Raw genomic sequence first — 17,201 nt, 5'->3', positions numbered from 1 at the left:
TACAGCGTAGCCCTCGAGTCCTTCAAAGCGGCCCTCCAAGAACCGGAAACCATCGCGTGACAGCCCCACGGTGGGCGCCAACTGTCGTGGTTTTGTCACGGCAGATGTCCTAGAGAAAGGACTTAATCGTGGAGCCATCGCGACGGGTTAGCTTGAAGGGGTTAAAGCGGACACAAGGACGCAAGAGAGTTTATACTAGTTCGGCCCCTTCGATGAAGGTAAAAGCCTACATCTAGTTGTTATGGAATTGATGGGGTTTCGATGACTAGGGAGCCAACAAGCTTCGCCTATGTCTCGAGTTGTTGTCTGTTGTCCTTGAACCGCCCCCGGGTCGTCCCCTTATATACACGGGTGACTCCCGTCGGCTTACGGAGTCCCAATACCGTCTCATAGATGTGTCCGGTTTGGTCTCTACTTATTCCTAACTTACAATACAGGTTAACTACTAACGCCGGTTTACGGCTACAGGCCTTGAACCGACCATGGGCCTTGATCCCTCCTCTGTCTTCTTGGGCTTTAACATACTTAACTACTGACGAAGTTAACCCGGCCCAGATAGGCCGGTTTACACCCAGTAGTAATATCCCCAACACTGACCATACAAGAGAGGTGCCTATTTAAAGAGAATAGATCTCAGATCCATTCCACAACCCACGGAAAAAAAATCCTTAGAGCTTGCTAAGCAGAACCACCCCAACATGGCTAATGCTTCCAGCTCTTCCTCCCGTCCCCATGGCTCCGAAAAGGGTGATTGGGAGAGATGCTCCATATCTCACAGTCAACCGTCGAAGCTGCAAAAACAAGGCATTCTTCCTCCCGCGGATCTAGTCCCTGTACGAGCAGGGCCGACGTCCTTCAATGGCGGGGTTCAGGCGGAGAACTTCCCCTATCCGTCCAGGGGGACGAGTATGCTTCGTTTCCTTCTTGCTAAGAGGCATCCGATTTCCAATCCATCCCATTCTCCAAGGACTTCTGGAGTATTATGGCCTCCAACTGCACAATTTCACATTGCAGGTTATGTTGCTCTATGCGAGCTATTCCTAGGCTGTGAGGACCATTTTGATTTATGGAGAAAACTATTCTGCCTTGTCCCTCGTAATCAAGGAGGGTCCATATTCGAAGTGGGAGGAGCCGAAGTGTGGCGTATCACCGGGACCAGATACCTGTCCGGCATACCGAAGAAGACTTCCGAAGAGTGGCCTTCTTAATGGTTCTATATTGACGACGTCGCTCTTCCTGAACCAGTCCGGATGGGTCTCCCCGAATTTTCAAGCACTCCGTTGAAGAAACGCCATAGCTGGCGTCCTCGGAGCCTCGAGGAGGAGGATAGCGCAGAAGTCAGTTAGGTGATGGGCAAGATTAAGATGCTCGCCCAGTCCGGATTGTCAATAATCGAGGTAATGGTGATCTCCATAGTGTAGGGGGTCTAGCCAATCCAATAGAAAGGGCTTCCCATGTGGCACTATAACAGGGAAGATGACGCATCACGCTACGATCGGGAGGTTCGAAAACCCCCGCCGCTTTGGTCAAAATATTGGCCGAACTGTACAAAGGGGAGAAGGAGGAGTTCACTCGTCTACAATGTCGAGATGGGTTTTCCATGTATAATCCTCCTAGATGGGTAAGCTCCAATCCCACCACTTTACTCCTTTTACTGAATCATTTTCGATGGACAGTAACCTATCCACTCGCAACAGTAATGGCGGAAGGATATCGAGGGGATCCATAGCCCCGATCCCCACCCGGAGGGTCACAACCGGAACCTTGACCCCGGATTCGAAGAAGATATGGACATATTTGTGGAGCTCGAGGATGGAGTATTCTATCAGACGAGTTATGATGGTATGGAAGTACCCATCATAGCCGATTACCCCGGCCTCCTCCCTGCTTCGCATATAAGTAATTTAAAACACACCTTCTTCAAAAGAGTTTCCTCACTATGCCTCACCCACCATTTCGTGTTCCAAAGGGGAGGCGCTTGACGCAACAACGTGCACCAGAAGCGTCTCTGAGGAGAACGGCGCCCGCGCCGAGCATATCTTTAACGAGGAAGGAAAATGATAACACAACAGAACCTTTGTCACAGAGGTAAGGTTTTTTTCAAGAATACATCTTCTGATCGCCACATCAAATCGTGATGCCATTTGCCGCATTCTATCAGAAAAAGTATCCGCCGGACTATGTCCGGGGATCCGGCTAGACGTGCCTCCACTATTCAGGTTCTGGACCCTGCCCTAAGGACGAGAGATGAAACGGGAGTGGCGCCGAACTGTCCTTCCACAGAGGATTCAGATGATATGTCCGTCATGAACTCTGAAGTGCAGAGCGCCATGAATCATCATCGTCGGAGGGCCGCTCTTCGTGACCCCAGCTTTTCAAAGGAGGCATTTGATGCCTTCAGCTCGGCCGATGCGTACATCCGAGCTGCTCGGGATGGGCTTGCTAGAGCCACGGACCAGCATCTGAAAGATATGCGGGTAAGCGTAGATTTAATAATCATACACCAGTAGCCCCCGAGACTTAAAGCAGTTGATACAACTGATTTAAGGATCATTGTATAACCAGGTGCTAACGGAGAAGAATAGCCTGTTATCTTAGGAACTAGAAAAGTATCGGACCTAGCTAACTGCTGCCAATGCCGAACTAGAGAAATCCAAGAAGGCGCCTCCTAGTAATGTTCCCCTCCATCGAGAAAACATAATGGTATACTAATAATGCTAACACGGTTGCTTACCTCTTAATAGGATCATTAGATCAACTGCAAGAGCAACTAAAAGCCGCTTAAGGCAGAGAACAAGAAGCCAAAAAACTGCTAGCCGCGGGCGACCGTGTGCTAACAAAAGTCGTGATGGAGAAAAACAAGCTCCAGGATTCCAATACCCAACTGGGCAAGGAACTGAAAGATGTACGGGCCCAGCTGGCTGACTCCATAAATGAGAATAAAATGCTATGAGGCGGCATATTCAGTATGTGGTCGAACTTACCTTCGAATAATTCGGAGATAGAGGGGACTAACAGAGTTATGTCTGCAGGTATACTGACCGGCCGTCCCGAAGAGGAGATGTCCGGATTCTTGGGCGTTCTGCTACAAGAGCTATCACAAGTGCGCGAGCAGGCTCGCCAGGCGATGCGAACTGTTGCCAAGGCCTTATGGCCATCCGCCTCCCCTCTAGGAAAGATGGAGGAGCTTATACAGCTATTCAAGGGAGCGCGATGGTGCTTTAGATTGTGGAAGATATAATCCTGTTGGTTAGGTGAACGAGAGGCCTGGGCCATGGTGAAAACACGGTATACCAAGCTTGATCCGAATAATATGGCTCGGGTCGGACCTCTAGGGTCAGATGGAAAAGAAGTTCCTGATAATTTGGTATATGACCAAGTAGAAGTAGCCGCCAAGTATTCCCAGCAGGATTGTAAGTTAGACAGCCTGCTGGACGGTATAGAGGAGGAAATTTTTGAGTCCAAGTGACTATGTACTTTCCTTGACATATGTAACTCTAGCTGAATTGTAAAACGATTGTCATGGCAGACCTTTTCGCTTCGACCTCTGGACCCGAAGATGCGGAGTGTTTCCGAATACCTGAGCTGTAAAATAGACCAGGGTATGCATGGAAACCAGGCGTAGGGGTCATAGTTGCTTGAACAGACAAGTTGTATCCGGCTAGTTATGTTATATTACATTATGATTATAAGAAACATCTTCTAGAGAGAATATTTCCATTAAGGGTTCCTTTCCCTGGGTGTGCATGCGTTAAAATGCATGTCTGAACTGTGATTGGAAAAATTGACAGTATATGTAACATCTGGGGGTTCACCATGGGGTGAATGCAAAAACATCTTTAATCCGCTGACCGAATATTCCCTTAAGAATGCTAGCTTTCGGCTTCACCCTGTCTGAGGTACACATCCGGATAACCCGACAGTAATAATTGCATAGGTGCTCCCTTTATGCCCTAACCGAACTAACGGGAACGTAGGGCATAAGCACAGGAGCCAGGCAACCCAGCTTGGAAAAAACTTAAGTCATATCGATGCATATAATGGCGAAGAAAAGGTACATATGGGAAAACGCATATGTGATGAGCTTGATACTCGAAAAATAAGAATAAGCTTATCTCCGGGAAGCCCCCAGGTATAATGGACGTACATGTTCGAGGATGTGTACATCACAGGTGCACGGTTTAGTCGTGCGAAAGCTTTAAGGCTTAGAAAAAAAGGAAGAACAAAAACAGAGGAAAAAATAAAGGAAACAACAAGGAGAAGGAGACGAACAAATAGTTCGGCGCTAGGCATAGAATCTTTGGAGTCTGGCTACATTCTAGGTGTTCGGCTCTAGGCGATTGTCTGATGTAGCACACAGGCGGTACACTCCTCCTGTGAGAACTTCGTCAATGATGAAGGGACCTTCCCACTTGGGCTTGAGTTTGTCCTTTTTCTTCTCCGGCAAGCGTAGAACGAGTTCACCAACATTATAAGTCTTGGCCCATACTTCTCTTCTTTGATATCTGTGGGCATGTTGTTGATAAAATGCGGAACGGGCTTTTGCAACATCGCGCTCTTCCTCCAGGCCATCTAGTCTGCCCTGTCGATCAAGCTCGGCCTCTCTCTCTTCGTACATGCGCTGAGGGAGTCCTGGATTAGGGGGTCTCCGAACAGCCAGACTATATCCTTTGGCCGGACTGTCGGACTATGAAGATACACGATTGAAGACTTCACCTCGTGTCCGGATGGGACTCTACTTGGCGTGGAAGGCAAGCTAGGAAATACGGATATGTATATCTCCTCCTTTGTAACCGACCTTGTGTAATGCTAGCCCCTTCCGGTGTCTATATAAACCGGAGGGTTTTAGTCCATAGGACAACATACAATCATACCATAGGCTAGCTTCTAGGGTTTAGCCTCTTTGATCTCATGGTAGATCAATTCTTGTAATACTCATATCATCAAGAACAACCAAGCAGGACATAGGGTATTACCTCCATCGAGAGGGCCCGAACCTGGGTAAACATCGTGTCCCCTGCCTCCTGTAACCATCCGCCTTAGACGCATAGTTTGGGACCCCCTACCCGAGATCCGCCGGTTTTGACACCGACATTGGTGCTTTCATTGAGAGTTCCACTATGTCATCATCATAAGGAGGATGGCTCACCTCGTTGTTAAGGATAACATCACCTCTGGGGGAGCCCTGGCTGTAGGCCAAACTCTCCGACTAGGCGGCTTCGTCATGACCGCCCGCTCAGCCGCGGCGCCGACGATGAGTTCTCGGGTCATCGAAAATAGCCTCCACATCGGCTCGAAATTTGCCGAGCAGATGGATCCAATGGAGCTCTCCTCTTTGAACGAGCTCTTGGATCTCATCGCCACTCTGGGAGTCACTACAGACTATGATCGGATCGGGCTTAAACCCGACCAAAGGGAGATTAACTCTTCGCTGGTCACCCCTCTGATAGCGGTGGTGGAGGAGCAATGTGGCGATTCTCCCTCTATCCTGAGGACTAACTATGTCCGGATTCCTGAGCTCCCCGAGCCGGATACTCGCTCACGGGAGGATACCGCCCCAACCCTGAATCTAGAATCAGGCCACATACCAACCCACAGAGCAACATCCCGGAGCCCGAACTTCCAAGATCAGAAACTCCCCTACCCCGGGATCACATATTGGGTCAAGGTCTGGACTTAAATCCACCCACCCACCCAGATACAAACGATCTTTCCCACATTAGGCAAGCGCCCCAAGAGACAGTACATCGCTATTGGGCCAGATTCCTCCTTGTAATGAACAAGGTCAAGGACTGTCGCTAGGAAGACGCAATTTCGTTCTTTTGCAACAATTGCACGGACAAGGGAGTCCTCAACGCCATAAGTCGCCATGACATAGCACACTTCACTGACTTGGCAGCCATAGTACGGAAATACTGTGCGATGGAAAGTGCCTGGAAAACCCAAATGCAATTTTGGGATAATCCGGCTCTGACAAAACCCCCAGTCCGAACTAAAAGGGTGCACTCTCATAAGTCACCCTACTCAATTACAAAGAAGCAAAAGCCCACTACAGGGCGTGGAACCGTATTGGAGGGATGGCTTAACAGGCCCTGCAAAATCCATAGTACAGCGGATACCATATCAACACACAACTTAGAGCATGTTGGGTACTCCGGCAGGTGGCCAAAAGTGGTGAGGATCTCCTCACCCAAAATACCTCAGAGCACCTTCCCATGGATAACTATACAGTATTAACGGTCTTCGAGACCTTCGCCTCAAATAATAGGCATAAGCGAGCACTCCGCAGCCTTGCCGAAGTGTGCCACGTGGCAGCAATAAATCCATGGAGCGACACGGCTATCACCTTCAATGCCAGTGATGAACCTAAATTCCGAACAGCCCGAGCACCAGCGGCTTTGGTCCTCAGTCCAATTGTGGACGGCTTTCGGCTCACTAAGGTGCTCATGGACGGCGGCAGTGGATTAAACCTCATTTATGAGGAAACCCTCCAAAAAATGGAAATAGATAGCAGCCGTATTAAGCAAAGCAGTACGACCTTCCGAGGAATCATCCCTAGTCGGGAGGTACGTTGCGCTGGGAAAATCACACTTGGTGTGGTATTTGGCACTCCGGAGAATTGTAGGTCCGAAGAAATTACATTTCAAGTGGCCCCATTTAGTAGTGGATACCACGCCCTTCTAGGGCGGGAGGCATTCACGATTTTTCAAGCCATACCCTATTACAGGTACATGAAGCTCAAAATGCCGGACCCAATGGAATCATCACTCTAGCTAGTTATCCGGACATAGCACTCCGTGCTGAGAACAAAACAGCCGCACTAGCCCTCAAGGCATTATCCGAAGCCCTTGTGGCGGAGGAGTTAACCGCGCTGCGCTCCACAATGGACAGGGACGACGTGATACTAGACAAAGATCCAAGTCCACCTCCTTTAAACTAGCGGAGGAAATAGTTAAATTCCAAGTCCATCCAACGGACCCCACAAAAACAGCATCCATTGGGGCACAATTAGACCCCCGCTGTAGACGCCGCACTACGGGAGTTTCTGCGTGAGAATTGGGATATATTCGCCTGGCACCCTTCAGACATGCCAGGAATCCCATGCAGATTCTCCGAGCATAGCATTAATATTCTAAAAGGTTTCAAGCTGGTCAAGCAAACTCTTCGGCGTTTCTCTGAACGTAAGCGACAAGCCATGGGAGAGGAGCTGGCCAAGCTACTGGAGGCCAGATTTATTAAGGAAATAAAACATCCGTACTAGCTAGCAAACCTGGTGATGGTACCAAAGAAGGACAAATCCTGGCGCCTATGTGTCGACTTCAAACACCTTAATATGGCTTGCCCAAAGGATCCCTTCCCACTCCCTCGCATCGATCAAATCATCAACGCTACCGCAGGACATGAATCATTGTGCTTCCTCGACGCATACTCCGGTTACCACCAAATTAAGGTGATAGAGTCTGATCAAGCCGCAACGGCATTTATCACGCCATACGGCCCCTTCTGTTTTAACACAATGCCCATCGGGCTCAAAAACGCCGGCGCAACATATCAGCACATGATCCAGACATGTCTGGAAAAGCAGATCAGCAAGACTGTGGAGGCATATGTAGATGATGTGGTCATTAAAACCAAACACGTCGACTCTTTAATAGACAACTTGAGGCTCATGTTCACCAATCTCCGAACATCCGACATTAAGCTCAATCCGGAAAATGCGTTTTCAGTGTTCCCGCCAGAAAGCTCCTGGGCTTCATCGTCTCCAGTAGAGGAATTGAAGCAAATCCGGCTAAAATCCGAACTCTGTCGCAGTTGGCTATCCCAACTGACCTCAAGCAAATCCAGAAATTGACTGGATGTGTGGCGGCTTTAAGCCGCTTTATCTCTCGATTAGGAGAAAAGGCACTTCCCCTTTATCGCCTTCTTCGGCACACCGAACACTTTGAGTGGACGAACGCAGCCACGACCGGACTGGAAGAAATAAAAGCCATCCTGGCCACCAACCCAATCTTGCCCACACCAACTGTTGGCAAACCAATGCTATTATACATAGCGGCAACTCATCAAGTTGTAAGCGCAGTGCTCGTCGTTAAATGAGAGATGGACGGACATAAATTCCCACTTCAAAAACCGGTATATTATGTATCCACCATCCTCACTCCATGCAAATCATGGTACCCACATTATCAAAAGATAGCATACGCGATATTCATGGCATCCTGGAAATTACGACACTACTTTCAAGAGTGTTCAATCACGGTGGCCTCCGAAGTACCACTCAATGACATAATAAACAACCGCGATGCCACGGGCCGGATTGCCAAATGGGCCATCGAGCTCCTCCCGTTCGACATAACATACAAACCACGGCGAGCCATTAAGTCGCAAGTACTGGCTGATTTCGTCGCCGAATGGACGGAAGCCGAACTCCCTAAAGAGTACGGCACATACTCCAATTGGATCATGCACTTCAACGACTCTAAAATGCTGGCTGGTCTGGGAGCTGGCGTCGTCCTGACGTCCCCCACCGGAGATACAGTGCAATACGTACTCAAAATACTATACACGGACTCCAATAATGCAGCCGAATACGAGGCCCTATTACACGGTCTCCGGATGGCAGTCTCCATGGGCATCCAATGCCTAGAGGTGCGTGGGGACATGAACCTCGCAATATCCCAAATAAATGGAGACTTCGATGCGAAGGATCCGAAAATGGCGGTATATCGCAACGCCGTTCTCAAAATGTCAGCACGGTTCAAGGGGCTTGAATTCCACCATGTGGCTCAGGAAAACAACCAGGCGGCGGACATCCTCGCCCGTATCGGTGCTAAACGCGACCCTGTCCCACCAAACATCTTCCTGGAAAGACTATTTAAACCATCCGTGGTATGGGAAGGGGACACCGGCAAAAATAATCCGGACCCAGCCACAACCCCAGATACCGAACACTGACACAATCGGAGGCTCCGCCACCGAAATAACACCTTCAGCCCACGTGATAATGGTCGTCATCGCCCCGTGGACAGAACCATTCTTTGCCTACCTAACTAGGCAGGAACTACCCGAGGACCAAAATGAGGCAAGTTGCATAGTGCAACGATCTAAAGTCTACAAGGTCCACGACGGAGAGCTTTATAGGAAAAGCACAACCGGAGTCCTTCAAAGGTGCATCTCCGAAGAGGAAGAGCAGAGGGTTTTGGCAGAAATCCATGCCGGACTCGGCGGCCGCCACGCTGCAGCCCGGTCCCTTGTAAGCAAGGCCTTCCGTACAGGTTTTTATTGGCCGACGGCCCGGGCAGATTCACAACATCTGGTACAATATTGTGTCGGTTGCCAGCTTTTTGCAAACCAAAGCCACATGCCACCTACTGCCCTCCAAACAATCCCCATTACTTGGCCCTTTGCGGTCTGGGGGCTTGATTTGGTCGGATCCCTTAAAGGGGGAACCCATAAGAAAAAAATACTTACTGGTCATGGTAGATAAATTCACCAAATGGATAGAAGACAAACCTGTCAAAACAACTAAATCCGGACCGGTGATAGACTTCATATCCGGGGTTGTACACCGTTATGGCGTCCCCCACAGCATCGTCACTGACAACAGCACGAACTTTACAGCCGACGAGGTGAAACTTTGGTGCAGCAACATGGGCATTAAGCTCGATTATGCTTCTATCTATCATCCGCAAACTAACGGTCAAGTCGAACGAGCGAATGGTCTTATCATGAGCGGCATTAAACCCAAATTAGTCCGATCCTTAAAGGAATCAGACACTCATTGGGTAGAAGAGCTCGACTCCATACTATGGGGGCTGCGGACCACGCCGAATCGCACTACCGGATACACACCTTTTTTATGGTGTACGACACTGAGGCGGTGCTGCCTTGCAACATAATTCATGACTCACCTCGAGTGCGCCTGTACAAAGAAAGAGAGGCCGAGCTCGATCGACAGGACAGTTTGGATGCCCTAGAGGAGGAGCGTGGCGTGGCAAAAGCCCATTCCGCATTCTATCAGCAACAGGCTCGAAGGTATCAAAGCAGAGAAGTTCGGGCCAAAACCTATAACGTTGGCGAACTAGTCCTACGCCTGCCGGAGAAGAAAAAGAACAAGCTCAAGCCCAAATGGGAAGGTCCGTTCATTATCGACCAGGTTCTAACCGGTGGAGCGTACCGTCTGCGGGATGCATCGGATAATCGACTCGAGCCAAACCCATGGAACGCCGCCAGACTCCGAAGATTCTACGCCTAGAGCCGAACTCTATGTTCGTCTCCTTACCTCCATCAATGTTTTAGACATCTGTTTTTCTCTCTTTCTTTCTCTTTTTTCTCTTCAAGTCCCTAAAGGGCTACACTTGTGTCTTGGTTACACAATCTTGACGCGCTAATCGCGCTCAATATACCTGGGGGCTACTTATACAGAAGCTCAATCTGATTACCCTTCCGGGCTTTATACCCCGCACATCTGTTATTCTTCCGCATGTACCTTTTTTCGCCATTATATGCATTGATATGACTTAAGTTTTGGCCAAGCTGGGTTGCCTGGCTCTTGTATTTATGCCCTACGTTCCCATTAATTCGGTTAGGCCATAAGGGGAGCACCTCTGCGATTGTTACTGCCGGGTCAGCCGGATGTGTACCTTAGACTGGGTGAAGCCGAAAGCTAGCGTTCTTAAGAGAATATTTGGTTGGTGAATAAAAGATGATTTTCATTTAAATTACTACACGCCCCCAGATGTTTTAGCCTGCGTCTCGCAGTCGGGACATGCACATTAGGGCATGCGTACCCAGGGAAAGGAACCCTTAACGGAACTATTCTCCCTGGAAGATGTTTCTTACTATCCATGTAATATAACATAGCTAGTTGGGTACTTGTCTGTTCAAGCACTTATGACCCCTACGCCTGGTTTCCACGCATACCCTGGTTTTTACATAGCCGAGTGGGTATTCGGATACACTCCGAACTATCGGGTCCAGAGGTCGACGCGAAAAGGTCTGCCATGATAAATGATTTACAATCCGGCTAGGGACATTATGCATGTCACTTGAAGTACACAGTCACTAACACTGATTAAATTCTTCTTCTATACCATCCAACTGACTGAGTAGCCTACAATCCTATTGGGAATACTTTGCGGCTAATTCTACTTGATCATACACTAAACAGACAGGGATCTCTTTTCCATCGGGCCCCATAAGTCCGACTTCGGCCATGTGGTTTGGGTCTGCCTTGGTATATCGTGTCTTCACCATAGCCCAGGCTTCCCTTGCACCTTGTCGGCAGGCTGATATCTTCCATAATCGGAAGCGCTGTCGCGCTCCCTTGAGCTTCTCTATAAGCTCCCACATGCCTCCTAGCGGGGACGCGGATGGCCACAAGGCTTGAGCAATAACCTGCATCACCTGCCGAACTTGTTCATGCAGTTGTGAGAGCTCTGGTAGAAGATCACCCAAAGACCCAGGCATCTCCTCCGCGGGACGACCCGTCAGCATACCTGCAGACATAACGATGTTAGCATGCTTCCTCGCCGAACTCCTTTAAAAAGTTCGTTCAAGCACTTACTAAAAATGTCGCGCCGAAGCCGTTTATTCTCCTTCATGGAGTCCGCAAGCTGGGCTCGGACATCCTTCAGTTCCACGCCCAGCCGGATATTGGCGTCTTGGAGATCATTTTTCTCCTGCCTGACTCGTGTCAGCACGCGCTCGCCAGCAATTCGTGGTCGATCATCACGTGCCGTATCCGCCTCCACGGCCTCTGGATTCACTCCGGGGCCACCTGCAACATCTATGGTTAGGTGTGCATACATGCCGCATATTATCTGGTACCCATATTCTTTGCAATAGACAAAAGAGTTACCAGGGGCCCCCTTTTTGGACTCCTTCAATGCGGCAACAGCGGCTTCCAGCTGGGCCTTGCACTCGTCCAGCTCTTGAGACAATTGGGAATTCTTCTCTGTAAGAACCTGCACAAATATTGATCCTTAAATCAGTTGCGTCAACTATTTCAAGTCTCAGGGGCTGCTGATACATATAATCGTCAGATTTGCTTACCCGTATATCCCTTACATACTGGTCCATGGCTCTGGCTAGACCATTTTGAGCGGCACGGATGTACGCGTCTCCGGAATTGAAGGCATCAAATGCCTCTAGCGAGAAACAAGCATCACAGAGTACGGCCCGGCGACGCCTGTGATTCATGGCGCTCTCCACTTCTGAATTTGTAGCAGATAGTCTATCCGCATCCTCTGTAGGAGGAGCATCCGACGTCCGCCCCATGTTGGCTTCCACCTCCATGTCCGGCCCTGGAGCCCGACTGGTGGAGGCGTGATCGGCAGCCTCTCCGGATATAGTCCGGCGAGCATTTTTTCTATTAAAAAAACATGGATGTCATTACATTTTGAGAAAGACGACAACCACGGAGCGAGGTTTTGTGTCATACCTCTGCGCCGGCGTCTCCGTCCTGACCGCCTACATTTTTGGCCTACCCGGCTTCGGTGCCTCTGGTTGGCGAGCTGCCGTGGGTTCGGCACGTCGTCCCGAAGGCCTTCCCTGTAAAACACCATATGTGTACGGTAGGTGAAGTGTCTAAAAGGGGATCCTATTTTTGGAGTTGGGATTTTGATTTTTCTTACGTGCGACGCAGGGAGCAGTCCGAGATAGTCGGCCGTTATGGCCACCATGGCGTCATCGCAGCTCAATTGATAGAATTGCATGTCTATCAGCTCCATGAATATGTCCGGATCCTCTTCGAGTCCGGGACCGAGGGCCCGGCCAGGATCCTCTGGTTGTGGAGATGGGCTGTTGACCTCCCTTACAACTTTTCGCAGTTCCCGCCGTAAAATGGTAAGGTGAGTACCTATGACGAAGAATGCGGGAAGAATGGGAGTAAAAAGGGTACAACTCACCCAGCATGGAGGGTTGTACATGGAGAATCCATCCCGTGGCTTGATACGGATGAAATCCTCTTCCTCTCCCTTGAACAACTCGGACATAATTTTTGCTAAAGCAGCAGCGGAGTCCGGTCCCTTACGCCCGCAGCGGGTGGCATCATCTTCCCCGTTAAAACACCACAGGGGGTGCCCTCGATATTGAAGTGGCTGCACTCCCCGCATTATGCATATTGACATAACCTCGACTATTGTCAATCCTGATTGAGCCAGCGCTTTAATCTGGTTCATCAGGTAAAGGACTTCTTCGTTGTCTTCCTCTTGGGGGCTCCGTGGGCGCCAGCTTCGGTGTTTCTTCAGAGGAGCATTGTTGAACTCAGGAAGACTCCGCTGAACACGGTCTGGAAGGGGAACATCCTCCATATAAAACAACTCCGAAGGCCAGTTTTCGGACGTCTTCTTCGGAGTGCCAGATAGGTATTTGGCCTCGGCGATGCGCCATATTTCGGCTCCGCCCACTTGATAAAGTGACCCCTTCTGTGTGCGGGGCACAAGGCAAAATAACCTTTTCCACAGCTCGAAATGAGCCTCGCAGCCCAGAAATAGCTCGCAAAGGGCAACGTAGCCGGCGATGTGTAATATGGAAGCAGGGGTGAAATTATGCAGTTGGAGGCCGTAAAACTATAGGAGCCCGCAGAGGAACGGATGAATTGGAAATCCGAGTCCCCTTAGTAAGTAAGGGACAAGGCACACCCGCTCCCCCTTAGAGGGGCTGGGGAAGATCTCCGATTGCTCCCCGCCATTATAGGTGGCGAGCCCAACTCAGACGAGGACCATATACACCGGCGGGAGAAATCCCTGAGTCTGCAGCTCTATTAATCGACTGTGCAGGACGGAACACCTCTCCCAATCACCGGGCTTAGGGCTACGGGGGGGGGGGGAGGAGGAGTTGCGGTGGTCGGCCATGTTGGAGTGGATTTTTCCGAAGCGCGCTCCGATGGATTCTCGCCGTGCGAGGATGGTATGGATTGGATTTGAGAATCCCCATCCCTTTAATAGACAATTTATTTACCTGGCTAGGGGGCGAATGTAAAAATGCCCTGGCTCCTCGCATTCGTTCGACGCATGGAAGATAGCCCTTATTGGGCACAGAAGCCAAGAAGTCCAACATTTATGGGGCCGGACACTACTTTACAGATATTCAAGATTTGGAGAAGAACCCGCCTTGCAATGCCGAAGACAATAGTGTGCGCCGGACTCATCGTCATTGAAGCCTCGTTCAGGGGCTACTGAGGGAGTCCTGGATTAGGGGGTCTCCGGACAGCCGGACTATATCCTTTGGCCGGACTGTCGGACTATGAAGATACACGATTGAAGACTTCACCTCGTGTCCGGATGGGACTCTACTTGGCGTGGAAGGCAAGCTAGGCAATACGGATATGTATATCTCCTCCTTTGTAACCGACCTTGTGTAACCCTAGCCCCTTCCGGTGTCTATATAAACCGAAGGGTTTTAGTCCGTAGGACAACATACAATCATACCATAGTCTAGCTTCTCGGGTTTAGCCTCTTTGATCTCGTGGTAGATCAACTCTTGTAATACTCATATCATCAAGAACAACCAAGCAGGATGTAGGGTATTACCTCCATCGAGAGGGCCCAAACCTGGGTAAACATCGTGTCCCCTGCCTCCTATTACCATCTGCCTTAGATGCACAGTTCAGGACCCTCTACCCGAGATCCGCCGGTTTTGACACCGACATGCGCACTCGAGGTGAGTCATGAATAATATCGCAGGGCAACACAGCCTCCGTGCCATACGCCATGAATAAAGATGTATATCCAGTAGTGCGGTTGGGCGTGGTCCGCAGCCCCCAGAGTATGAAGTCAAGCTCCTTGACCCAGTGCTTGTCGGATTCTCTCATAGACCGCACTAGTCTGGGTTTGATGTTGCTCATGATAAGACCATTGGCCCGTTCGACTTGACCATTTGTTTGCGGGTGATAGACAGAGGCGTAATCGAGCTTAATGCCTAGATTAGCACACCAAGTTTTCACCTCATTGGCTATGAAATTGGAGCCGTTATCGGTGATGATGTTGTGTGGAACACCATAACGGTGCACCACGCCGGATATGAATTCTATCATTGGACCCGTCTCGGCCGTTTTAACTGGTTTGGCCTCTAGATCCACTTAGTGAATTTATCCACCATGACCAGCAGATACTTTCTCTTATGGCTTCCTCCTTTAAGGGGTCCGACCATATTGAGCCCCCAGACCGCGAAAGGCCAAGTGATGGGGATTGTTTGTAGAGCGTTGGGGGCATATGGCTTTGGTTGGCGAAGAGCTGGCATCCGATGCAACGTTGGACAAGGTCCTGTGCATCTGCTCGGGCTGTCAGCCAGTAAAAACCTGTACGGAAGGCCTTGCTAACAAGGGCCCGAGCTGCGGCATGGTGACCGCCGAGACCGGCATGAATTTCAGCCAAGAGCTGCCGCCCCTCTTCCTCGGAGATACATCTTTGAAGGACGTCGGTAGCGCTTTTATTGTAGAGCTCTCCGTCGTGAACCTTGTAGGCCTTCGAACGCCGGACAATGTGGCGAGCCTCATTCTGATCCTCCGGGAGTTCTCTCCTATTAAGGTAGGCCAAGAAGGGTTCGGTCCACGGGGCAATGACTGTCATGATGAGATGGGCCGACGGTGTTATTTCGGTGGTTGAGCCCCCGATGATATCGTTGTGTTCAGAATCTAGGGTTGTCTTCAGATCTGGACTGGTGTTGCCGCTCTCCCCTTGCCGCACCACAGACGGCTTAAAAAGCCTTTCCAGAAAGATGTTAGGTGGGACGGGGTCACACTTAGTGCCAATGCGAGCAAGGACGTCCGTCGCTTGATTACTTTCTCGAGCCACGTGATGAAACTTGAGCCCCTCGAACCGAGCCGACATTTTTAGGATGACATTGTGATAAGCTGCCATCTTCGGATCTTTGGCATCAAAATCTCCATTTATTTGAGATATTGCGAGGTTTGAGTTCCCGCACACTTCCAGGTGTTGTATGCCCATGGAGATAGCCATCCGGAGACCATGCAATAAGGCCTCGTATTCGGCTGCATTATTGGAGTCTGCGTATAATATTTGGAGCACGTAATGGACTACATCTCCAATGGGGAACATTAAAATGACGCCTGCTCCTAATCCTGCCAGCATTTTGGAACCATCAAAATACATAACCCAGTTGGAATATGTGTCGTACTCTTTAGGGAGTTCGGCCTCTGTCCATTCGGCGATGAAGTACGCCAGTACTTGGGATTTGATGGCTCAATGCGGTTTGTATGTTATGTCGAATGGAAGGAGCTCAATGGCCCATTTGGCTATCCGGCCCGTAGCATCGCGGTTTTTTATTATGTCATTGAGTGGTACTTTGGAAGCCACCGTGATAGAACATTCTTGGAAGTAGTGTCGTAGCTTCTGGGATGCCATGATGACCGCGTATGCTATCTTTTGATAATGAGGGTACCGGGATTTGCATGGTGTGAGGATAGTGGATACGTTGTATGCAGGCTTCTGAAGTGGGAATTTGTGTTCGTCCTACTCTCGCTCAACGACGAGCACGACGCTCACCACCTGGTGTGTTGTCGATATGTATAATAACATGGGTTCACCGACGTTCGACACGGCTAGGATTGGGTTGCTCGCAAGAAGGGTTTTTATTTCTTCCAGTCCGGATGTTGCCGCATCCGTCCACTTGAAGTGATCGGTGCACCGGAGGATGCGTTACAGTGGCAATGCCTTTTCTCCCAATCTAGAGATAAAGCGGCTTAGAGCTGCCACGCATCCTGCGAGTTTTCGGACCTGTTTAAGGTCCGTTGGCGTAGCCAATTGTGACAAAGCTCGGATTTTGGCTGGATTTGCTTCAATTCCTCTATTGGAAACGATGAAGCCCAGCAGCTTTCCAGCAGGGATGCTGAAAACACACTTTTCCGGATTGAGCTTGATGTCATATACATGGATGTTGTCGAATGTGAGACGTAAATCGTCTATTAGTGAATCGACGTGCCTAGTTCGAATGACGACATCGTCCACGTATGCTTCAACTGTCTTGCCGATCTGTTTCTCAAGGCATGTTTAAATCTTGCGTTGGTAGGTGGCCCCGGCGTTTTTGAGCCCGAAGGGCATGGTGTTGAAGCAGAATGGCCCATATGGGATAATGAATGCCGTTGCGGCTTGATCGGACTACTTCATTTTTATTTGATGGTATCCGGAATATGCGTCGAGGAAGCACAACGAGTCGTGTCCTGCGGTGGCATCAATGAT

Source organism: Triticum dicoccoides, chromosome 7A (assembly GCF_002162155.2).
Source record: "Triticum dicoccoides isolate Atlit2015 ecotype Zavitan chromosome 7A, WEW_v2.0, whole genome shotgun sequence".
NCBI lineage: Eukaryota > Viridiplantae > Streptophyta > Magnoliopsida > Poales > Poaceae > Triticum > Triticum dicoccoides.
The sequence above is the reverse complement of the archived record's forward strand: the minus strand, read 5'-3'. Positions refer to the sequence as shown.